Below are 26143 nucleotides of genomic sequence, written 5' to 3' on the forward strand. Positions count from 1 at the left end.
AAGTCCTCATAAACCCTCTGGGCACTCTCTCTCCCTCTTGCTTCTGTTCAATCTGGGATAACCACTCTTTCCATTTCTCTGGTTCGATGTTTTTGATTGTTTAAATCATAAATGCCTGAGCTGTGGCCTAAGAGGTCCCCACTGTGTCTTTCTCCATAATGAAATGGCGAAGAGTCGTATGTTACTTTCCTCCATAAACTCATTGCACACTTTACATAAGAGTCAGATTGGGCTAGTGCCGCGTGAATGCGCGTACATATTTTACATTCTCAACTTTATTAAAGGAATGGCTCCCAGGCTTGGAAAGGTTGTGTTCTCTCTCTGGTCAATTCCGATCTTGAAAGCTATAAATCTCAGGGCATATGATTTGTTATTCCGAGTCCCCTATAAATTAAATCTTTCTTGATGGAAAGGTTGGCGCTCTCTATTCTGGTTTAGGTCACTATGTTGGGACAAAGTAAGTGGCTGGACATGCTGTGCTGAATGGGGCTGGATGGGAACCTGGCATCCAAAGCTTGTCTACACTCTTCCCCCTGCAAAATCCTGCAGCTTCTGAGTTCTTTTATTTAAAAAAAAAAATTCTTTTGCTCACCAGTGAGCCTAGTTTGAGCAAGTGAAGAATTGTCAACCCAGACTGAATGGTTTGAAATCCCAAGATTTTCTGAATTCCTGGACATCTTTCCTAATGTAAACTATTTGTACAGTTTTCTAAAAATGCTCTAATTTAGATTATTTACCCTAGAGATATATACCAACTTCAGAATATTTCACTCATCTTGAAACCAAAGACAAGAAGTCTCAAGCAACAGAGAATTAAAACACCTTTACAGTTTTCCTTCTCTTTGAAATTTAGATATTTAGATAGATATTGCAAGTTCTAGGATGCAACTGGGAAGCATGTGAAAGAAATAGTTTGTCTCTGCTAGATGGTGGTGAAGAGAATTTGCCCAGAGTTCCCCCAATGAAACAGCAAGAGTAGGTCTCAGGATGAATTAAATTTTAGCAAAGAGACATTGGATCTTCAAGAGGCCAGAAAAGCTGTCTACAAATACCTTGCCTGAAATGCTTTTCCTCCTCAACTCCATTTAGAATTTGTGACTTCTATAAGACTCAGTTCAAATATACTGGTCCCTGCCAGAAGCCAGTGCCTCTCCTACAAGATTATCTTATATCTTTTCTCTTTATCTCTCTCACTTCTCTGTTTTTTTCTCTCCCCCCTCCCTTGTCTTCTCTTGATTTTTCTCCCTCTCCACCCCATTTATTTCTCTGTCCCTATCTTTTTTATCTGTCTCCATCTCTTTCTTTCTTTCTCTATCTCTGCCTCCCCTCCCCCTCTCTCCCCTAACTGTTTCTGTCTTTTCTCCTTTATTCCTCTTCTGTCCCATTCAAATAGTAATTCCTTGAGTGAAAGGAGTGTTTCAGTGTTGTCTTTGTATTCTAGCAGAGTGTTTAATATAACAGGTGCTTAATAAATGTTTGCCTGGTTGATTAGATGATTACTTGTGATCCCCAATAGGCTTGGGATGACTTCAGTTAATTAATTTCAATTGGCTAGACGCAGAAAATGTACTCCTAACTGCAAATTCTTATACTATTTCTGAACTTTCTCAAGTTGATTCCTCTTCCCTCACCCTGCAACAAATTAACATTTAGGTCTGTATAAAGTCAATGGACAATTCTTCTGTGAGAAAGCAGAGAAATAATTATCACTTAAAACAAGAAGTTTATTTCTATTCATCTGCACACAAGAGTTTGTGGTATACAAAAAGATGATCATGCTAACAGTCATCTTACAAAATAAATTTGTTCCAGACCTGTGAGGCAATATGATATAGTAGAAAGATCTCTGGATTTGAAGTTAAAGAACATTAGTTCAAAACTTGACCTTACTACTTACTATCTTATCATGTAATTCAGCCTCTTGAATCTTAGTTTCTGATTTGTAAAATGGGAAGAGGGGCCAGCATCAAACTACATGAATTCTAATGCCCTTCTCTAGGTATCGAGGTGGGATGCTGGAAAGAATGTCAAGCTAGGAGTCAGGAAAACTCACCTTCCTTAGTTTAAATCTGGTCTCCGACAACTCTCTAGCTGTGTAATCTTGGACAAATCACTTAATACTCTTTGCCTCGGTTTCCTCCTCTGTAAAATGAACTGGAGAAGGAAATTATAAACCACTCCAGTACCTTTGCTGAGAAAACCCCAAATAAAGTCACAAAATATCAGACAAGATTGAAATGACTGAACAACAACAACAACAACAATAATGTCCTTTTAGTTGTATAATACTATTTCATCATGTTGAAAGATTTTACATCAGACCATCAACTGTTTTGTAACTTATAGTCTTAGAAAGTTTCCTGGGAGCACTCAGATATTCAGGGACTCATCCAAAGTTGAACAATATGTCAGAGACAAGACTTGAATCCAGATCTTTCTGACTCCCAGGATAGCCCACTACCTATTCAACCTGCTGCCTCTCACAAAATAACTTAGTAATTTGCATTCTCAGTTCTTCTGTCTCTAGTTTAATATAATGCTATTGTGTGTCAGTTCACCAGAAGTAATGAGGGCTAAAATTTGAAACAAAAAGATTTATTGTTTTGGTTAGATTCAGTAAGAGTTAAGAGTGCTAGAAATCACTTTGCTGGGGTTGGGAAGGGGAGTAACAGTTTGCAAGAATCGGGGGTCAGAATGGAGGAATGTCTCCTCGTCTAGACATTTGATGCTGGTGCTAAAGCCCCTGAAAACCAAGAAGGGAAAGCAACCCTGGGAAACAGAGAAATTCTGGTTTCAGGACCACGGAGATCCAATTCCCCTTGCTTTGTGCAAGACTTTGAGTCCACATTCCTGCCCTGGCAGAGGGATTGGTGATTGGCACAGAACACAAAAGCCTTAACACCTCAGCTCCCTCAAATTCATCTTGCAAAACCATTATGCTGATGAATCAAATTGTTTCCAAAGGACCAAGCCTTTTTGGTTGATTAGTCTCACACACGGTGGCAGCCCTTGAATCCCTCCCTTGAAACCCCCCAATTTTTTTTTTGTATTCAACAACTTTCACTTTATTAAACCTGGGCATGCATCATTTTCTTACTCCCACAACCTTTCCCCTAAAGCACTTTTAGCTGGCCTGAGGAAGGAGTCCATCAGGACTAGTGGTTGTTTAATTGTCCTTGAGTGTGAGATTAGACTCTAGAGAACTTGAGTTATTTAAATACCAGCGATATTAGTGTTAATTTTAACATAGTTGAAACAAGCCTCTCTATTTTTTTTTCTTCTTGAGTCAGGCTTTCTGAGAACACTGGGACAGCAAGTGGCAGATGCCCAAGTTCAGTGTGAATAATGGATGGGTCAGAAAGATACATTTGGTTAAAAGCTCCCAGCATAAATTCAAGTTGCTTTGTTGGGGGATATTTCAGTCATGCTAATGTGTCTAAATTAGGGCACTCTTAACATCAACAAGGCCTAGTCTTGCCCGTATATGAGAACCCCATGATTTGGAATCAAGAAGCTTGGGTTGAACCCCATATTAAGTGACTTTGAACAGTCCACTTGCTTTCTCTGTGCCTCAGTTTCTTTATTTATAAGGTGCCAATGAAAAGGTTTGTAGGGTCTACCTTCTAATTTAAATTTGGCCTTTGCCAAACTTAAAGCGTTATAGAAATTTGAGCCATTATTTTTATTACTAATAACAATTAACAGTAACAATAGATTGTGTTCTCATCTGTATGTACTCACTTCTTTTGCCAAATCAATTTACAACCTATACATCTCTACAAAAAATGCATTGCACATCTTAACACATTACAACAGAGATAAATTATTATTGTTTTCTCTATCATCATCATTATAACTAGCTTTTATGGCATGTAAGGTTTGCAAAGCATTTCATATGTCTCATTTGATTCTCACCACAATCCTATGAACTAAATGCTATTATCTTCATTTTTACAGATGAAAAATTTGAGATTGAAGGAGATTGTGTGACTTGTCCAGGGTCACACAATTAATAAGTGTTTATGCAGAATTTAAACTACATCTTCATGTTCAATCCTTGCCTATGTCTTTCCATAAATCCTCCATAGAGATTTGCCTAATAGAGTGGAGACTTTTCTCTGGATCTTTTAATATTTCATGAATATCAGTACAGCCCAGTGTTCATTCTTTGTTCTTATTATGAGACCAGCTCACCCACCTTCTTTTCACACATATCCTCAATGATGCCTTCTATTCCATTTCTTTCATGCAAATCACATTGGTAATATGCTTCAGCTTACTTACAGTCATCATACATCATTCCTTTATCCTTTGGGTACCCTAAAATTTTTATTCTTTTAAGATTGGAATATTCTATGACTCATGGACATAAAGTATCATTGGGAGAATATTAGAGTTTGAAAGAAAACCATGTTAATAAAAAATTAACCCTTTCCAATATGTATTTCTTTGTTTTATCTCTCTCGTTCTCTCTCTCTCTCTCTCTCTTTCTCTCTCTCTCTCTCTCTCTCTCGCTCTCGCTCTCGCTCTCGCTCTCGCTCTCGCTCTCGCTCTCGCTCTCTCTCACACACACTCACACACACACACACACACACACACACACACACACACACACATTCATGGTTCTCTAAGAAATTCTGCTTCTCATCTAATTCAGTTCCAATTGATCAATGATGGACAGAATCAGCTACACCCAGAGAAGGAACACTGGGAAATGAGTATGAACTATTTGCATTTTTGTTTTTCTTCCTAGGTTATTTTTATCTTCTGAATTCAATTCTTCCTGTGAAACAAGAGAACTGTTCAGTTCTACACACATATTTTGTATTTAGGATATACTATAACATATTTAACATGCATAAGACTGCCTGCCAGACTGGAGGGAGGGAAGGGAAAAATCGGAACAGAAGCGAGTGCAAGGGATAATGTTGTAAAAAATTACCCATGCATATGTACTGTCAATAAAAAGTTATAATTATTTTTAAAAAAAGGAAATTCTGCTTCTCCCATTCCTACTAAAAATACTAGAGAACATAGGAATAAATTGAGTTTTCTTTAAAATGATAAGTAGCATCTATCTTATAGGTAGCAGGGATAAACAAGAAGCATTTCCCATAAGATCAGGAAACAAGGTTGCCCATTATCACCTCTACTATTCAATATTGTATGTAACAAGGAAACAAAATTATCACTCTTTGCAGATGATATGATGGTATACTTAGAGAATCCCAAAGCATCACCTAAAAAACTACCAGCAACTAATAATTTTAGCAAAGTTGCAAGACGTAAAATAAACCTACATAAATCAACAGCATTATATGTTACCAGCAAAGTCCAGCAGCAAGAGATAGAAAGAAAAATCTCATTTAAAATAACTGTAGAGAACACAGCAACATCAAGATTATGAGATGATCAATTGTAATGGACTTGGCTCTTTTCAACAATGAAGCAATTCAAGGCAATTCCAATAGACCTGTGATGGAAAAAGCCATCTATATCCAGAGGGGGAATTATAGAGACTGAATATGGGTCAAAGCATAGTATTTTCACCTTTTTTATTGTTGTTTGTTGTTTTTGCTTGTTTTTTTCCCCTTTCTCGTATTTTTTTTTCTTTCACCTTTTGATTTTTCTTGTGCAGCACGATGAATAGGGAAATATGTTTTGTTGTCTCAGAGAAAAGGAAGTTATCAAGGTTTCTGCCCTTATGAACTCTCCTGGATGGCCAGTGTAATTTGATTGTACCTGAATACAAATATCTGGGTTAGAGAGAGAAGGGAAGTTTGGTTTCTTCACCTGTCCCCAGGTGAAGTCCCTGCCCAATTTGTCTTTGGACATGAAGGGAATTGCTTCTTTTAAACCGATATTGTCATTTTTGCATCCCCACCCTGATCTCAACAGCCAGATTTTTGACAAGTAAATCTCATATTTTAAACACAGGATTAATTTTTTTTATTACTACAGTGGGGATTAAGCTACAAAGCCCTGAACCTCCGAAGTAAGTCTGTGACATCAAAATGCAGCAAAGAAAGCAAAATCTCTTTTAAGGGAAGGAGGAGAAATAAATCTACATTAACCCTTTCTGATCTCCAGGATCCAAGAAAACTACATTGTGCTTGAATACAAGGAGTCCTAAATTTGGATTCAGAAGACTTAAGTCCTAGTCTTAGCTCGATTCCCCCCATATGATCTTGGACAATCATCTACCTTCATAGGACCTCAATTTATTATGTGCAAAATGAGGAGGTTGGTCTGGATGTTCCCTGAAGTCTCTTCAAGCCATAGGATCCTAGCATTCACATATTTACTGAGCTTCAGCTACCATTTGTAAGCCAAAGTCCTAGGCTATGGTTGTAAGCTGGAAGAAGACTTACAATCCATCTGATTCAAGTTCTGCTCTCTACAGATAAGGAAAATGAAGCCTAGAGGAATTGATCAGGATCACATAGGTATTGGTAACCAAAGCAGAATTTGAACTTTGACTTGTTGGATTTCAAATCCTGTGCCCTTTCCATTCTACCACTGCACAGAGAAATAAGCCATGCTTCCTATTCTCAGAGAGTTCATAATCTAGATGGGAGGAGAAAACTTATAATTACAAATATATCACACATTTTCTTGTACAGGGTGTGGTGCGGTGGTCAGGGAAGGCTTCTTGAAGAAGGCAAACTTTAATCTGGATTCTAAAGAATGAGCAGGATTCATATGGGCAAGAAGAGGAGGCCATAGCACTCCAGACTGGAGAAAAAATAGTGAAGGAAAATGGCAAAGAGGTGATTTTGTACAAGGTGCTGAGAGAATAGGTGAAACAGTCTAATTGAGTTGGTGGGTTTGTGTAGGGGAGTAGTGGGAAAAGAGGACTGGAAAGGAGGGGGCAATTTTTCAAGGTAGCTGCCAGTCTAAGAAGGTCAGTAGTACAGACCTTTTTCTGATTCTCTATCTCTTATCATTGAGGATTATTTAGGAGGAAGAGGTTTGATAGTGTCTCATGATCCCCAATCTATTCCTATCCTTTCTCCATAGAACCAGATTGAAAATGCAATGTTTTGGTCTCTAGTGAAGCAGTCCTATAGTCAGAATGGCTGTCCTAACTTGAGTAGACCTGGTTTATCCCTAATTAAGTGCCTCAACTTCCTGGAATTAAGCAACATTACCAGCAGTCCTTCCAAAATCATTATCTATTCTTTGTTTTCATTGGTTCTCTGGAATTTTTTTTTCAATTATCAAGCATTTGTTTTTTCTCCCCATCACCCCTGCCCTTAAACACCAGGGAAAACAAAACAAATCTTGCAAAAAAAATATACGTTAAACAAAACAAATTTCCATGGTGGCCATGTGTATTTTATTCTGTATATATAGTGCATCACCTGTCTATCAAGAGGTAGATAGCATTCTTCATCATCAGCCCCCTGGAATCCTGGCTGATCTTTGTGTTAACTTTGGAATTTTGAAACAGCTAAAAACTGGAATCTGGACCTTAGAATATCTGCAGGTGACAAAAGGCCTCTTTGTGCAGCTTAGTTTTTTTCCTTACTTTTCTCCTATCACACTTAGGCTTTTCGATCTTTAATGAGACTTGTCTACTAGTTATCAGCAATTCGTGATGAATTCGAGTCTATGCCAATTCTGTGGCTTGGCTTAAGAGAGGAAAATCTCTCTAATCACTGGTTAATTACCAGCTATTTTAATCAGTATCAGGACATTCTTAAAAAACAGATCAATGGGCAATAGATGATTATGTGAATCCAATAATTAAAGCTCTAATGTGAAGTGTTTGCCGACTTTTCTGGGACAGGGCTGGAATGTTGTTTAGCTTGTTAAAAAGGTTGCAGCTGGAACTACCAGATTTATGCTCAATGACTTTGAACCTCACGGATGAAATAGAGGGCCAAATGGCTAGTGTCCAGGTCATTTAAAATACTGCCTCCTCCAGAAGATTTCTCTGACCCCCCTACCCAGTCGATAATAATCACTTCTGTTTACACCCCCTTGTGCTTCTCCTATGCACTTCATTATTACTACTGATCATAGCTATCTTTTTTTGAGTCTTATTCTCACTAGTAGATCATAAATTCCACAGGAGTCAAGACTAGATCTGAACTAAACTTTCTGTCTCCTTCAGTACCCAACAAATTCCTATGCACATGGTATTTAATAAATGTTAAATTAAGTTATAGATCAAAATAGGTTTTATAGTCTACTTATTAACTTACATTCTCTTCCCTCACTAGCCCAAATTCTCTTTTTCATTTTTATTTTCAAGAATGGAACTAGGGATATCAGAATCACAATTTTAGAATTTATTTCAGAGGTTGTTCACAACTCCCAGAACTTTATATTAGGTGATTGGGATACAAAAACAAAATGAGGCAGTCTTAGCTCTCAAAGGACATGAGGGAATTTAATGGTAATCTTGTTACAGAGAAGTAAACACAAAATAAAAAATTTTAATACAAAATATTGGGGTGATGGGGAATTAACAATTGGGGAATCAGAAAGGACTTCTTGTAAGATGTGGTTTTTAAGCTAAATCTTGAAGGAAGCTAGAGAGATATAAGAAGTAGGGGTGAAAGGAGAGAATATTTCAGGATCTGGGAATGGCATGTGCCAAGATCTGAAAGTGAGAGATGGAACAGTTAATAGGGGGGAACAGCAATAGTCCATCCAATTCCTGAAACAGGAATCCCCTCTAAAAGTTACCCCGGTACGTGTAACTAGACTCTTCTTGATGATTTCTAGTGATGGGAAAACCCAGAGGCAGGTAGTGGTGCAGTTGGAGTACTGATTCCAGTGTCAGGATGACCTGAGTTCAAATATGGTCTCAGATACTTCTTGATTGTGTTATCCTGGGAAAGTCACTTAACATCTGCCTACTTGAGGTTTCCTAATTGCAAAATGTGGATTAATTATAGCACCTGCTTCCCAGGATAGTTTTGAAAATAAAATGAAAAAATATTTGTAAAGCACCTGGCCCACAATAAATGTCTTTCCTTCCTCTTGAGATACTTTTGGACAATTCTGATTTTTAGGAAGTTTTTTCTTCTATCAAGCTTAAATCTGCTTCTGTGAAGACTCTTCAACCTGGGTTTCTATAAATGTGAATAGCAGGTTTCTCTTCATGTAGGCATATCTATACAGAGTAGGGAATATTGGGGGAAAGAGGTTTAAATAAAGGTCTAATTAAACTGCATTCTAAATAATTAGGATGCTTCTCTATTAACTGAATATCTGTCTTAATGAAATCTTTTCCCTCCTTATCCTTTTCGCTATCCAGAATAGGTAGCCTTTAAGACTATAGATTTGTACGTGTTGTATAGCACAGAGTACACTGAATTTAGAATCAAAACATTTGATTTTGAATACTGGCTCTGCTACATTCAACTTGTGACTTTGGCTATGTCATTTTTCCCCTGTAGGTATTAATATCTTCATCTATAAAATGACGGAATTGAAATAGATTAATGCTATGATGGATTTGGGATAGATTAATGCTAAATCCTTTTCCAAATCAAAATCATATAAGTCTATGATTTAGTCACCAACTATGCTATTCATTCATTTTCAGAGAGTGTTGATGCTTGGACGAATAAAAATATACAAGGACCAAAGCAATTGTAAGAAGGTTAAAGGTGCAGAATACACTGTGCCCCCCATGCCAAATATTTTAACCCTAAAAAAGCCAGATTTAAAAAGAGCATAAAGATATCCTTGAAAGGAAGGAGGAAGCACAAAATAGAATATCTAGGAATCCAGAATCATAACAATGATGATAACAACATAACATTTCATCCCACACATACACTTAGTATTTTTTTCCAATTACATGTAAAGATAGTTTTCAACCTTCATTTTTGTAGTGGCACTGGATCAAAGAGTCTGAACAGTTTTTGGGCTCTTTGGGCATAGTTCCAAATTGCTCTCCAGAATGGTTGAATCATTTCACAACTCCACCAGCAATGCATTAATGTTCCAGTTTCTTCACATCCCCTCCAACATTTATCATTTTCTTTTTTTGTCATCTCAGCCAATCTGATAGGTGTGACGTGGTACCTCAGAGTTGTTTTAATTTGCAATTCTCTAATCAATGATGAGTTAGAGCATTTTAAAAAATAACTTTAATTTCTTCACCTGAAAATCGCTTGTTCACATCCTTTGATTACTTATCAACTAAGGTTTGACTTAACAACATATTTCTTAAGTCCTTAAAAGTTAATGAAGTGGGACAGCTAGATGATACAGTTCTGGAGTCAGGAGAATCTGAGTTCAAATCTGGCCTCAGGCCTTAATACTTATTAGTTATGTGACTGTGGGCAAGTCATTTAACTCCAATTGCCTAAACAAACAAACAAAAAATTAATGAAGTACGTTCCTCCTAACAATACTGTGAATTAGATGATGGGAAAGTAAAGACAAGAGTTTTCTCCTTGCCTCAGTGCTGGAGCATGTATCATGGACTCACTCATTCATTTTTATTTCATTATACTCCAAACCCTGTATTAAGTTCTGGATTTACAGTGACACAAACAAAAGTCATTGCTGTCATTAAGAATTTTTACTAGTAGAGAGAAACAATAAGGAAATGGATAAATACAAAAATATGCTAAGTATAATCAAAAGTCAGAGGAATCCAGAAAAATCTAAGAGGAGCCATGAAGAAAATGAAGGATTTAAAGAGGTAGAAGTCCAGGAGAGAAGGCATTCCAAAAGCGAACATTCTGTACAAAAGGACAAAGATGGCAGATAGATGATCATGGAGGTGGAACAGCTAGAAGGCTCATTTAGTTGGAAATAGAGTGTCTAAAGGGATTACATGAAATGAAACCACAAAGGTAGACTGGGGCCAGACTGTGAGGGCCTTTAATGGCAAATAGAAGAAGAAATATTTTATCCTAGGTGGGGAAAAAGAGCTACTGGACCTTCTTGAGCAAAAAATATGACATGACCCATGCTTTAAAATGTAGCCTGTGGAAAGAATTAGAAATTGAGGGGATGCCCATGAATTGGGAAATAGCTGTATAAAATATGGTTTGGGATTATGAAATAATATTATTGTTCTATAAGAAATGATGATCAAAATGTCTGGAAAGTCCTTCATGAGTTCAAGTAAAGTGAAATGTATTGTGTATAAAGTAATAGTAATGTTGTAGGATGATGAGCTGTGAATGACTTTGCTAATTCTCAGCAATGCAATAATCCAAGACTACTCTGAAGGACTTATGATGAAAAATGCTATCCCTACCCAAAGAAAGAACTGATTGTGTCTGCATACAGACTGAAGCATATTTTTTTTTAATTTTCTTTTTTTCTTGAAGTCTTTTTTTTGGGGGGGGGATTCTATATTTTCTTTTGCAACATGACTTTTATTAAAAAAATTTTGCATAACTTCACATGTGCCTTCTCAGTCTGGGGTATGAGAAGGAAAAGGGAAAATCTAGAACTTAAAGTTTTTTAAACAAATGTAAAACAAATTATTTTACATGTAACTGAGGAAAATAAAATATTTAAAATTTAAAAATATACAAAAAATAAAATGTAGCCTATATGAGCCTCAGATCTTCCCTATTAGTTGAGTTTTTGAGTTGCTACCGAGCAGTAGCAGCATACCTTGTCCCTCTATTCCCCCTTTTCCCCAACCCATCCCTGCCTAAGGAGACCCTCAAGTACATCCAAGTCTATCCCCTTATTTTACTGAGTTACTGAAGCTCATAGAGAACTGACTTATCATATGCAGAATTAATGGCAGAACAAGGTCTTAACTTCCCTTCCCTCCCAACACACACAATATACCTATACATACACCCTACTGCAAATTCCCAAATTTGGCATCAGATAACTGGGTGAGCCAGGACAAGTCACTTCACTTCTATCTGCCTCTGTTTTCTCAACTGTAAAATGGGGATAGATAGCACCTACCTCCCAGAGTAATTGTGAGGATCAAATGAGATAATTTTTGTAAAGTGCTTAGCACAGTGCCTCGTATCTAATAAATTCTTGTTTTCTTTCTTCTCAGCCTGCTTTTTCTTCTAGCCTGCTTCTTTCTATCTAGCAGGATATTTGCTTTCTGAATGGAGCAGAATACTCATGATTGAGATGATTGGAATGAGATCAGGTGAAATTAATTTAGCTCTCCTTCATTTTTCCTTTATGGTATATTATAACCTAGAGGAAGGAAAAGCATGTCTACCCATTATGAGGTTGCTGTGGTACTGGGGCTTCTCACCTTTGTACCAGACTGACCAACTTCTTCTGTTATAGCTTGTGGTCAAGCACCTAGCAAGAACAAGAAGCCAAGCCAGGATTCAATCCTCGTCTTCTGCTTTCACTCTTTCCATTAGGCTCCACTATTTCTCTAAGTCTGAAAAGTGTCAATGTTTTAAAATAGGTTTTAAAGATAGAAGGGAGCTAAGATAACATTTCAGCCTTCTTTTATTGATGGTGAAACTGAGGAAGAGAAGGCATTTTGCCCTAAGTCACACAAGTAGCAAAATTGGGACAAGAACCCATGTTTCCCGACACCTTCCAAAGTTCTTTCTATACACTATGCAACCCAGAGCTAAAAGTACTTAATCAAGTTGGGTCCAAAGGAAAGTAGTTATCAAAATATTGTATCCAAATGTCTTATTTTAACGGCAAACGCTTAAGGATGTACCTTTGCATGGACTAGGCAGAGATGGAAAGTTTCAATGGTGAACCAGGGGAAAGTCATTGTTTTCCTTGGGGGGAGGGAGGAGTAAATTCCTCACTAGTTGGCCTCTGACTTTCACTGTTCCCTTGACTTAATTTATCCTTTTGTCTGTCTCAGGCCCCAGGTGGAGATTACCAGTTCTATGGGAAGGTTAGGTTACAGTGGCTCCCCTAAGCCAGCACTAATGAGTTTAGAGACAGGTGGCGAAGGTGAATTTGGTTGCTGTTTTTATTTCATTTAAGAAACAGTATCCTCAGCAGGGAGGGAGGAGGGAGGCTGGTGGCTGGGGAAGGGAGGGGCAAGTTTCAGAAGGTAGGAAGGAGAGGTTGTTCTGTCCCTGAAGTGACTTTTCTCTGCCATGTCGACTTAAGGCCACACACGTGAGAAAGAGGGATTAATCTTGTTTTTCTTGGCCCAGGAGACAAAACTTAGAGCAGCGGGTGGAAGTTACAGGGAGGTGAATTTCGCAAGGGCAGAAGGACACCCTTCCTAATGATTACAGAGATCCATAAGTGAAATGGGTTGCCTTGGGTGGTAACAATAACAACATGCATTTACTCCGAAGTTTAAGTTTTGTAAAAAGCTGTTTTCATTATTACCAAGGCCGGGAGGACAAGTATGCTTATCACTATTTTTACAAACTAGGAAAAGAGGCTCAAAGAGTTTATGGACATTGTTCCTAGTCCTGTAACTATTATGGGTCAGAGCTAGTGGGATTTAAATCAAGTTCTGCATTGCCCTGTGTGGTAAACTCCCTAATTCTAAAAGTGTCCAGGGGAAAAAGAAATGCCTTACTTGTAAGGAATATTATAGATATAATTGGTTCTTTAATCAAGCAAAAAGTATTTATTAAGCACCTATTAGGTGCCAAGGATGCAACAAAAATGAGATGGTCCCTGCCCTTAAGGAGTTCACAATCTATAATACATATATATGACACACATATATGTACATATATATTATAGTCTATAAGACATATATACACACGTACATATATACATATATTACAGTTTATAAAGCATATATACATATATATTACAGTCTATAAGACATATATATATACATATACATACATATATACATATATATTACAGTTTATAAGACCTATACATACACACACATATACACATATATACGTCAGGTGGGACTAGATAAGTTGACTTCCAAGGTACTTTCTAGTTCTAAGATTTTATGATTCAACAACAAAAAAAATAATCAAATATATTTTCTTGCTATTCTCTGAGCAGTTGAGTAAAATTCTTAGGGCTTTGTAGGAGGGGAAGATCACTAGTAGGAAAATGGTCTGTAGCTGGTTTGCCAAGTAGTCAGAACATGCTGGTTATGGGAGCCAGGTTTTTATCTTGACCTCTGTACTGTAGACTAGTTTCTCTCTGCTTCCTGGACACAGATTACATCCCTAAATTTGGTTAGAAATACACACCATTAGTCACCAGGGAAACAGGATGAAAGTCTGGATTGCTCCAGGCTTGCCAATTCCTGGCACAGGAGACAATATAGCTACCTTCATACTCAATGCAATAGAAAAGAAAGAATACTGAGTCAGGAGTTCAGAGACTAAGGTCCCAGAGCTACCTAGGTGACCCAGTGGATTGAGTGCTGAGACTGGGAATCAGGAAGATCTGAATTAAAATCCAGTCTTAGACAGATAGCTGTGTGACACTGGGCAAATCACTCAACCACTATTAGCCTCGATTTCCTCAACTGTAAAATAAGAATAAGGTGGCTGTGAGGATCAAATAAAATATTTGCAAAGCATTCAGCTCAGTGTCTGGCATATATTAGATAATATAAAAATGCTAGCTAGCTGTAGTAGTAGTAGTTGTTGTAGTCATAGTCATGGACATGGAAGGGGAGGAGGAAAAGAAGGAAGAGAAGGAGGAGGAAAAGGAAGAGAAGGAGGAGGAGGAGGAGGAGGAGGAGGAGGAGGAGGAGGAGGAGGAGGAGGAGGAGGAGGAAAAATGATTGTGGTTGTGGACGTTGCTGTCCAGCTCTGCCAGTGACCGGTGTGACTTTGAGTAAATAATTTCTCTTCTCTGGACCTCAGTTTCCCCATATGTAGAGTGAGATTGGATTAAATGGCCCCCAAAGTCCATTCCAGCTGTGATATTCTGTGATTCTAAATCTGGCAGAGACCATTCCATTGTGACTGTTAACGTTTTCATCATAAATACAAGAGCCTTTGTATTAACAATTTCTCCAGGGAAAAGGAATTGAAAGATAGTGCTTTCCAAGGGTAGGAGTTTATGCCTTGAGTCCTAGAAATGGAAGGGAACTTAAAGGTCACATGATTCAATAACTCGCTTACAGATGGGGAAATTGAGGCACATAAAGTCTTTTGCTCAAGATCACACAGGCAATGTGTGAGGCAGGATTCAAACCTCAATTCCCTGACTCTAATATCTTTTCTGTTACATGATAAGATTAATAGTGATAACAAAACATCACTTCCTTTAAGGGATTTTGCCACTAGCCAGCTTGGACAGGGCTTAGCTTCTTCCTCTTCATTCTCTGGCTCTTCTCAGCACAGGAGAAAGGGAAGGAGCCAGCATTTCCACATTCACTGGGGTTGTACTGCCCTCTGTTGCTGTTCTTTCTATCCCATCAGTTCTGGGGGGCAGACACCTCCCCACTACTGGGCTGGTCTACTTGCCTCCTCTCCTAAGACTATGGGCTGTTAAGCCAGCCCTTATTGATCAAACTATATATTACCCATGAATACTCACTCCGTGGGCCAAACCTTGGGATTTTTAAAACAGGTTCACCAAATTGTCAATTAAGTGAAAATCAATCCTGAGTCATTTATCACAGTGTTAATCCGTCCATGCAGTCTGAGGGAAAAAATCAATCGCTTTCTGTCACGGGGGAGCAATTGAGTCCCGGTACAGGACCAACATCTGCTGTATCAGGCCGAGAGCTGAAATTTATAATCTCAGAGAAAAATTGCTGCCTGCCAGCCAACACATTAGAAACTTCTGAAAAGTTATCCCGCAGAGGGGAGAGAAGCATAAAGAAAGAAGAGGATTTTACGCACCTGCTCTGAATGCAGTCAGAATATTTGCTGGACCTGGGATTGGACAAATCTAGAAGAGGGAGACTGAGAAAGAAGCAGCTGATATCTTTAAATAGGCAAGCTCTCTCCGATGGGGGAAAAACAGTGACAGCAATCTGTGTCAGCAGGGGATAGGGAATAAATTGGTGACTGAAAAAACACTGAACTTCTCTCTTTTTGTCCCCAATCCCCCTCTCTTCATCTTCCTCCAAAACTCACAAAATCTCTAAGTGGGAAGGAACCGTGGAATGCACTTAGCACAATGTATATCTTGTTTTAAAATTTTTTTTCTGCAGAATCTCTGACAAATGGTGCCCCAGCCTCAGGTTGGGATTCCTCTGACCCCAGTATTGGGGGAACGCATTGCTTTGGGAAGCAACACATTCCATTGTTGGCCATCTTTGCTAGTCAAAGGCTTTTTCTTTATATCAAACTGTGCTACTTGCCTCCCCACCCCCCACTTTTTACCCCATTGTTTTTACTTCTGCCTTCCAGAGAACAAATCTAATTCTTCTTTCTGCATAATAGTGTTTCTAAGCCTTGGAGCCAGTTTTCATGTTTCTTTTGCCCTTCTCCAGGCGATGCCCCCACCCCAGTTTCTTAAACTGATCCTTATGTGGAATAGTCCCCAATCCCTTCACCAATCTGATAATCCTCTTCTGGACAAGCTCTAACTTATCTCTGCCCCTCCTACAAGGCGATTCTCAGAACCAAACATGAAATCCTTGATGTGATCTGACTTTATCTCTTCTGTATTTACATATAGTCAGAAATGGTGCTTCCAACATCTACTTTTCTTTTTTCTTGGGGGTAGTAAGAAAAACTTGAAGGACTCAAAGGATTAATGCAAATGAGACTTCATACGTTTTTTTAGTCTGATTGAATTCTTCTCAGCCCTCTATTCTGAGACAAGTTTATGTAATAAACTGTGCTGGGCAGTGTGATGGACTTGCAATGAGGAAGATTTGAATGTGCCTTGGGTATCGACATATCAATGTAACCTATTTTAAGACTCAGTTTCCCTTTCTCCAAAGTGGAGTTCCTATTTACATCTACTTCACCAGGTTATTGTAAGAATCAAATTAGATAATTAGATATAAAATGCTTCCTAAACCTTGAGGTGCTATGTAAATGTTAGCTATTATTACTCTCTCTCCCTAAAGCCATCTTGTATTTACAAGGATGTGCAAATTTCTTGGAATAAGCAATAATTTTGATACAGTTTCACTTTTAATACTGACCACAGTAATGCTTCTACTGAAACTGCACTGATTTTAAACATCCAACCTTTACCATGTGAAATAGTATTGAGTTGTACTTCATCTTTAATTAGAGTTCTATCAGGTGAGTGCTGGATTTCATGCAATACACATGTTTCATTTCTCTCATATTGTGTTTTTAATTCTGTGACTTTTAAAAATGTACATTGTGACAAGGAAACATCAAAAGGTTGTAGATCTTATAGAACACACTTCAATGACTTTTAAGAGATTGCAGCAGCTGCTGATATGAGAAAAAAAAGCATTTCAAGGAGTATTCAAGCCTAGAGAAAGAGAATCAGTTGCACCAAAGGGCAAAGAAAAATGAGATTTAAAAACAATACCAAGGACTGAAAGAAAAAAAAAACTATCATCGCAAAATAGCTTAATTAATCCTCAGAAACCAAATAAAAACCTTTAGAATTATTTGGAACCTGGAGGCTTGTTATTGATTTATCTGCAATGTGAAATGTGAAATTTTTTCTTGAAATTGTATGAAGAGCTGAAGAGATGAGTTTAAAAAAAAAAAAAAGCTGCTATCACTATCAAAGAAAAAACTCTACTTTTGGTCAGGACTATACAAAGACTAGAGTTCCAAAGACCATAAAAAGATGATGAAATTCACTTTTAAATTGAAAGCCTTACTAAAACCATTGTCAGAAGAGATTATTTGTGAAATTATAAAGTATCTGTCTCTAAACTTTTAGGGTATTTTATCTTGTTCCCATTGAATGAATTATAAACTCCAGTAAACTGGCATACTGACAGGCAGAATTGTTCCAGAATTATGGAAATTTCCAAATAGAAATGGAATACTCTTACATGAATTTATACCATACCAAACATTATGAATGGTACAAAATAAGTTCAAAAGACTTCAGTAGCCTAAAAACTTGCCAGATATAAATCCTATTGAAGACGAAACTGTAATTAAAGCTATCCCTTGTAAAAATAAATTGTTTATCAAAGTTACACTTAATATACTTTATAATAAATGTGGTGCATGAAAAGGAATTTTAAAATACGCATCAAAATCTTGTGAATTCATGCCAAAATATATAAAAAGAAGTGACCAAAGATAAAATAAGATAATATTTGTAATGTGTTTAGCACAGTGCCTGGTACATAGTAGGTGCTATATGAATGCTTATTTCCTTTCTTACATAATCTCAGACCAGCTGGTTTGCAAAGTGAAAAATTCGGTCATAATGGTTATCAAACAAAAAAGAAAAAATTTGAACCCCAAGTGTTTTGATAGTAGGTTGTTTTAAGAATACCTTTTTCAGTTTAAAAAAAGTAGAAGATAGCCAAATAATTGTGCATCTGCATTGCTGTCTTATACTAGTCTCTAATTCCACTTGCATTTTCTCTCCCCAGGCAGATTATAATCAATCACCCTAAGGTTGGGGACTGGATCTTCCCCTCCTGTCTCCCTCATAGCATAGAACCAACTATAGAATGGATGCTCAGGAAATAATGTTTGGATTGAGTTAAGCCATCAGGAATTTTCCTCTTCAAACAAAATTCTCCATTCAAGTAGCTAATTTTAGGCATGAATTAAAATGGGATGAGGTACTACCTAGGCAACAGGGAGGGGAACCTGATCTTGTTAATGTATTGTGCTCATCACTCGGTAGGTAATTCCTCTATAATGCAGTAGGGCTGTAATTTTGATGTCAAAAGAAAATAAACCATTCCTGTTTCTCTTGCAAATACCTACAGTATTTCAACCAGCCAAAGGAATCTGAGATTTCCTGTATTGGAACTGAGCCAAAACACCATATCAATGGGCTTCCTCCAAGAGAATTTATAAGCAAGGCTAATGTTCCTGGAAAGTTTCTTTAAAAGATTGTGGAGAAAAGCATTTTTAGAATTGAGGCAGCCATTTCTACACTTGCCCCTTCTATTGCATATTGTATTTATTATATTTGTGTCGTGTCCCCCTATTTCACAAAGGCAAGGACAAAGTCTTAAGTTAGCTGTGTAATGATTAAGTTACCTGTGTAATGTTAGGAAGGATACTTCCTAACACTTAAAATGTTGCTCTATGGACACAATGGACAAATTTATGAATGAAAGAAACATGAATGGATTCTAAGAAGCTAAGGGTGACAAGTGAATACAGAAACTATAGTCTGAAAGATGTGAGTTCACATCTGACCCCCAACACTTACTTGTGACTTTGGGTAAGTCACTTTACTTCTTTAAGCCTCAGTTTCTTCATCTGTTAAATGAAGATAACAGCACTTATCCTTTGGGGTTGTTGTGAAGATTAAGTGAGATAATATTTGTAAAGTATTTCTTAGAGCACTTGGTGTTAAGGAGAACTGGGATTAGATCCCACTTCTGTCACTGTTTGACCCTCAGAAAGTCACTTTATATCTGTCTAACAAGCAACTCCCTGATACTTATCAAATCACTGCCTTGGTAGGGGGAATTCCCCACACTGACAAAATCACAGATTATCCCTGTACGTGTGAAATCTGACAACTTGTTTATTCTCTCAAAAGTGGAAAGAATGGAAACAGAAAGACCTCTGAAGCTTGATGGATGAGATGACGACACATTGATTGATCTAGAAACAGTGGGAATGGAGAGGAGGAGGTGTAGCAAAACATTGGAAAATCATAACCATCTCTGGTTTAGTGTTTCTAAACCCCTGGTTGCCATTATTCAAACCCTTTTCTCCATCACATACTACTCCCTTATTCCCATCCCTCTTAACCCAAACTCTCTCTCTAAATGTGCCCAGTCTTTTCACTGTGCTCTCTTGATTGCTTCTCCATAGGTAACAAACTAAATTTCTTCTTAAATCTTTTCCTTTATTGCTTCCTCCATTTTCATGCATTCACTGACATCTGGCTCCTTCCTGATAACTCAGCTTCCCTAAGCACCCTTTCCAGCACTGTTTGCACATTTTTTTCATGGCCTCTTCTCCCCATTCCCATTCACCAGTTGTGGTAGATGAGTTGAATTACTCCTTGCTCTCTCATTACCTCTTCCAGATTCTCACTGTACTAATTAAATGCTGACCCTTTGAGATTCACTCAATCCATTTTTATCACCCAATGAAGATTCTGGTAGCTGTTGTCTAGAGACCTCTAGGAACTCTCTTTCCTTCCTCATTAAGTTCAGTGCATGGCTCACCGTCTTTCTCTCTCCCTACCTCCTGTCCTCATACTAGGGGACTTTAACATCCATATTGATACTCAAACACCCTAAATCACAGTTTCTCAATTTATTCATTTCTCATGACCATCACAACTAACACAAAGAGATAGTCATACCCTTGATCTAGCCATTATCCACAAATATTCCACATCTGTGTTCATGAATTCTTAAATTTTGTTATCTGATCACATTCTGCCTCACCCACTGCCTTGAAACTTCCAGCTCTGTTCTTCATCCTTACCATGACTCCCAATCTTTCCATCCCTCAGTTCTTTCACTTGCACTAGTTTCATTTCTTTGTAACCTGTCTCTTTGGTGAACCAGTCCAACTCTATTTTGTTCTCTTCTCTCAAGTCTTTTGCTTCTTTTATCTCATTGAGATCTTGCCCTGCCATACCCTACCTAGATTTGGAATATTCCTACTATTTGCTGCCTTTGTTCTTATTCATATGTTGCTGGGGGAAAAAAACATTATAATTATTAGGACCACTGCAAGTTTATGTAACGTAATTTCAACAGAGCCTCCACTGCAGCAAGGCAATCTTTTTATGCCTCCCTAATGATTTATGATCCCACACACAGGCTTCCTAGACCTTTTCATATCTCCTCAAACTTGCCACAAAACTTCCCCTTATTGTACCCTCTCATTAGAGAACCTTTCCTCTACAAGTTGAAGTAATTTGCAGAGAGTACCCTTTTCTCCACTGCTCTTCATCTCACATCACTCAAATGTCCTCTGCCATTATCTCCTCCTTTATCTCTGTTTCACATAAAAAGATAACCCTTCCCTTTGCCAAGGCAAATCCCTCTAAATGCATGAATAATCCCATTGCATACCATCTTCCCCAGATTTACTTCTGAATCATCCCTACTCTCTCATTAATTATCAGTCTCCTCCCAACCACTGGATGCTTGCCTACTTCTTATAAGCATACACATGTTTTCTTCATCCTTAACACATCCTCATTTGATCTAACTTTCCCCACTATCATCCCATTTTCTCTTTTTATGACTAATATCCTTGAAAAAGTATCTACAATTGGTTCTCCTTTTCTTCAGTCTGACTACCTACCTCATCATTCAATCTAAACTGTCCCCTCCTAAGTTACTGTTAATTGGCAAATCTAATGACCTCTCCTCAATTCTCATTCTTGTTTGCAACCTTTGACTTTGTCAATCATCCTCTTCTCGTAACATACTGTTCTCTCTGGTCTTACAGTACATTGTTCTCTATTCAGTCTGCTATATATCTGACTGCTCCTTCTCTGTCTTCTTTGATTGATCTTCCAGATCATGTCAGTTAACATTGGGGGTCCTCGGGGCTTTCTCTAGTCCTTTTCTCCTATATTATTTCACTTTGTGATTTCATCAGTTTCCATGATTTCAATGATCATCTCTATGTGTCAGTTCCTCCCTTGTAACGATTCTCACAGGTATCCCTTTCTCTCTTCTGACACTGCTACCATCCTAGTACAGACCTTCAATCACCTTACTTTTGGACTTTTGCAGTGGGCTGCTAGTGGGTCCCCCTGCCTCAAGTCCCTCTTTATTCCAGTCCATTTTCCACTCAGACTACCTGACTATTATCACAGCCTTCTTCAATAAAGTCCAATGATTCTCTATACTGCCAGGATCAAATATAAAATCCTCTGTTTGGCTTTCAAAGCCCTTTGTAACATGGTCCCTTCCTCCCTTTCCAGTTTTCTTTTATCTTACTCCCTCTTCAAACACTCTGCAGTTTTATGACACTGGCCACCTTGCTATTTCTAGAACATGACACACAGCATTTTCACTGGCTGTACTCCATATCTGGAATGCTTTGCATCCTCATCTCCACCTCCCAGCTTCCTTGACTTTCTTTAGATTCCAGCTAAAGTTCCATTTTCTAGAAGAAGCCTTTCCTAATCTTCCTTAATCTTAGTGCCTTTCCTCCGAGACTACTCTCATTTTGTCCTGTATGTATCTTGCTTATACACAGCTCTTTGCAAATTGTCTCCTCACTTGATTGTCCCTGAGAACTGGTACTTTTTTGTCTCTCTTTGTATTCCCAGTGCTTAGCAGTGCCTAGGACATAGCAGATACTTAATTCCTAGTTGATTTGACTTGACGTTGTGAGATAGAATCAGTAGAACTGTGAATTGTTGGTGCATTGTATGAGAGAAAGGCATCAAAGATGACTTAGTTTACAAATTCCAGGGACTGAAAAGATGGTCATTCTACTTGAAGATTTGGAGTTAAAGGAATGATTCTGAATTGGTATTGGAATAGAGCTCCTTCCTAAAACAACCGTGCTCTCTTCTTCTGTGGAATCAGAGTGAGAACTTCAAATACTGGAAACACCCTATTTAAGTGATAAATTTTAAAAGCTCATTTTTCCATTTCTGATACATTTGTTTAAAACCAAAAATCCCCCTTGCATGGGGTAGGGATGTTGTTGTTTATTCATCTTAGTCATATTCTACTCTTTGTGACCCTATTTGGGTTTTTTTATTTGTTTGTTTTTTGTTTTTGGTAAAAGTACAGAGGAAGTTTGTCATTTCTTTCTCCAACTCATTTTATAGATGGAGAAACTTAAATAAATAGAATTAAGTGAGTTGGCCAAAGTCACACAGCAAGTAAGTATCTAGGCTGGATTTGAGTTCAGGAAGATGAGACTTTCTGACTCCAGACCCAACATTCTATCCACCGTACCAACTAGGATCACAAGGGTGGGGAGCTATCTCTCTTTGGGGTGTTTCACAGCCCATTGAATCACTGTCGAATAAAGCCCACAAAGAGTGGATCATCACCAAAATTCAACCCAGTTTTCTTCCTATGATTGGAGTTGAGAGTTTCTCTCTGTCATATTAACTATCTTGATCTTCTATTCCAGGAAAAGGCAAATATTTCTCCCTTAGATGGTTGTGCAGATGGGCCAGGGTTTTAATGCTCCAGAGGATTTAGTTGAACTTAATTTGGGAGACACTCATCTTACCACAGACTCACTATCCCAAGGTCAAAGGGAAAAAAACCTGACTTACTAGTTTTTCCTTGGGAAATTGGTTCTTCTGAATCCTATCTAGTAGACAGTGAAGACAGATGCAGATATATATCAGTGATGATATCATGGTACCTAAGGAAACTAATGTACATTCTAGGGAGGCTTTAGCAAAACCTGAGGTTATAAAGATAAGTAATAGAGCTATCAGAGACCTCTGAGGCCATCTTGTCCAACCGAATCATTTTAGTGGTGAAGAAATTAAGTGTTGAAGTTAAGTGACTTATGCAAAATCATAATGGAAATCATTTATTGATTAATTTTTATTCTGAACTTAAATAAAATACAAATGGACATTTATATGCACATAGAAAAAACAAACAAGCCAAACAAGATTGCACATGGAATGCTTTCTCACCTGCACTTTCTGGCTGTCCTGGCTTCCTTGATAAAAATTCTTAGATAAAATTTTGCCTTCTGCAAGAAGCCTTTCCAAGTTCCCCTTAATCTTAGTGCCTTCCTTCTGAAACTGACAATTTTATCTTTATATATCTTGTTTTTTGTATTTGCTTGTATGTTGTCTCCCCCAATAGACTGAATTCCTGAGAATAGAAACTATTTTTGTCATTTTTTTCTACTCCCAGCACTTAGCCCAGGACCTGACACATAGTAGGTGCTTAATACATGCTTAGATAACTGTCTGAAATTATGGGTCTCTATAATGTACACATTGCTTTTCTTGAGTATAAATGTAAAAAAATTCAACCTGCAGCTTTCAAAACTGTTCCATTTATTTATGATTTTTTCTGGCCTTCCTTCTTTTCTGTTCTTTAAAAAAAAAAAAGATGCTGCTATGACCTTTTAAAATTTATTTTCATGGAGTGGGGTAAGGAGTTGAGCACAAATATCCCTTTCATTCCTCTTCATACCATCTACCCCTGTCAGAAAAGAAAAACAAATCCTTTGTAACAAATATACATAGTCAAGTAACACAAACCATCACATTGTCTATGTCAAAAATGTGTATTTTATTCTGTACACCGAGTCCATCATTTTTCTGTGAAGAAGTTAATCATCAGCACTCTGGAATTATGGTTGATCATTGAACTGATGAGTTATCTAGGCTTTCAAAGTTGGTCTTTAAAATGCTGTTATTACATAAATTGTTCTCTCAGTTCTCACTTCATTCTGCACTAATTCATACAAGTCTCCCCAGATTTCTCTGAAATCATCCCTTTCATTATTTCTAGTGGAAGAATAATCCTTCATTATATTTTTAAATAATAATTTGTTTAATCATTCCCTCATTAATGAATACCTTTTTGGTTTTATTTCTCTACTAAAAAAAACTGCTACAGTTTCACATATATTTTGGTTCTTTTCTTCTTTCTTTCATCCAAAGGAAGCAAAGGTCTAGTAGTGACGTCACTGAGTCAAAAGGTAAGTACAGTTTAGTGATTTTGGGGACATAGCTGCAGACTGATTTCAAAAATGACTGAATCAATTCGCAACTCCATCAACAATGCGTTATTGTGCCTACTTTCCTGCACTTCTTTCAACAATTGCCATTTTCCTTTTTCCCCCATTCTGAGAACTAAAGTGATTATGAAAATCCTGATCTTGGTAAAAGAAAAGGAAGACTAAAATTGAGGAGTTATTTAATAACAGGAATATAGGAGGTCTGTATCTTTCCAATATTCTTATAAATAGAATGGCAGTGTAAAGAATGTTGGGTTTAAGATTAGGGGACCAGAATTCTAATCCTGGCTTTGCCATTACAATCTATACGAACTTGTGAAAGTCTTAACTTCCTATTATCTTAACCTGTCTGTGCCTCAGTCTCCCACAATATGAGATTTGATTCGATATTTAAAGTCCCTTTTAATTCTCTAAGCTATGGAGACGCAAATTCTCTTACCTATTGCCATCACCAGAGATGGTAAAGGAGGCTGATGTCACATTTCAATTCTTATATCCCTATACGCTCTTCTAAAAGAAGAGACAACTGGAAGGTAATAAAAACACCCTCTCTGTTCATCTCCCTAGCAACCCAGGATATAGATGTATAAAGTGGCCAACCAAAGTTAAGGGGCCTGTCTATAGCTAAGATATGAGCCAGTCTATGACCGGGATCAAGACTCAGACTCTGCCTTGGATTAAGGGTCAGTCTGTGGCTAGGGTTAAAGGTCAATCAGTAGCTAGTGTTAAGGCTCCTCAGAAGGCAAGATCAGAGGTCAGTTTGTCACCAGGGAACAGAACAAAACTCACCAGTTCACGTGGTAATTGATCCCTATGACTGCTGCCTCATTATTACTATGATATAACTACTGAGCAATACAACCCTAAACCATTTCTAGCCCACAATAACAAGTTCTCTGTTATGTTGGCAGCTGAAATGAAAGTAGGTATTATAATTTCTTAAAAGCATTATCTAAACCAAAAATACCAGCCATTCCTCCCCCTCCAACTCTCACCCTCACTTCCCTGCTCTTTGGTTCCCATTTGTGGTAGAAAAAAAGAGAGAGAAACAAATGAGAAATCAGATCTGACATTTCAGGTGAAAATATTCTTGCTTCTGACTTGGTGATTATTCAGAAATTAGCATGCAGAGCAGGGCATCCCATGCATCCTTATGTAAGAACATTTAAATACAAGGTCTTTGCAGCACCTGTCTACAAACAAATCCTGCTGTCTTGGTCTTATGAACAAATTAGAATCTGACTTGAATCCCCATAAATCTTCTAGTTTCTGACAAATTCAAAAGAAGAAGAGGGGGAAGAACAAAGAGGGAGGGGGAAGGAAACAGAATCCCTTGCTAATTCCTCCAAACTGCTGTTTATTGAAATTAGACAGCAGGGATAAACTGTAGCCAGATCAATAATTATCTGTCTAATAGAATCAAGACTTTTCCTTAGGGCTGCAAACAAAAACACCTCCTGGCTCAGCCAACAGAAACTGGTTTTAGGTGATGAAATGTTGGAGGT

General features: G+C 37.7%; 1 long non-coding RNA gene across 1 annotated transcript in view; it reads right to left on the minus strand.

Moving 5' to 3' along the window:
- Positions 1-23971: 23971 nt before the first annotated feature.
- LOC127547083 (uncharacterized) overlaps positions 23972-26143 on the minus strand; it is a 42881-nt gene continuing 40709 nt past the window's right edge. The window contains exon 5 of the long non-coding RNA XR_007950066.1: positions 23972-24097. This is a non-coding gene — a long non-coding RNA (uncharacterized LOC127547083). The remainder of the gene's footprint in view (positions 24098-26143) is intronic.

The sequence above is a fragment of the Antechinus flavipes genome, chromosome 2, assembly GCF_016432865.1.
Source record: "Antechinus flavipes isolate AdamAnt ecotype Samford, QLD, Australia chromosome 2, AdamAnt_v2, whole genome shotgun sequence".
Classification (NCBI taxonomy): Eukaryota; Metazoa; Chordata; class Mammalia; order Dasyuromorphia; family Dasyuridae; genus Antechinus; species Antechinus flavipes.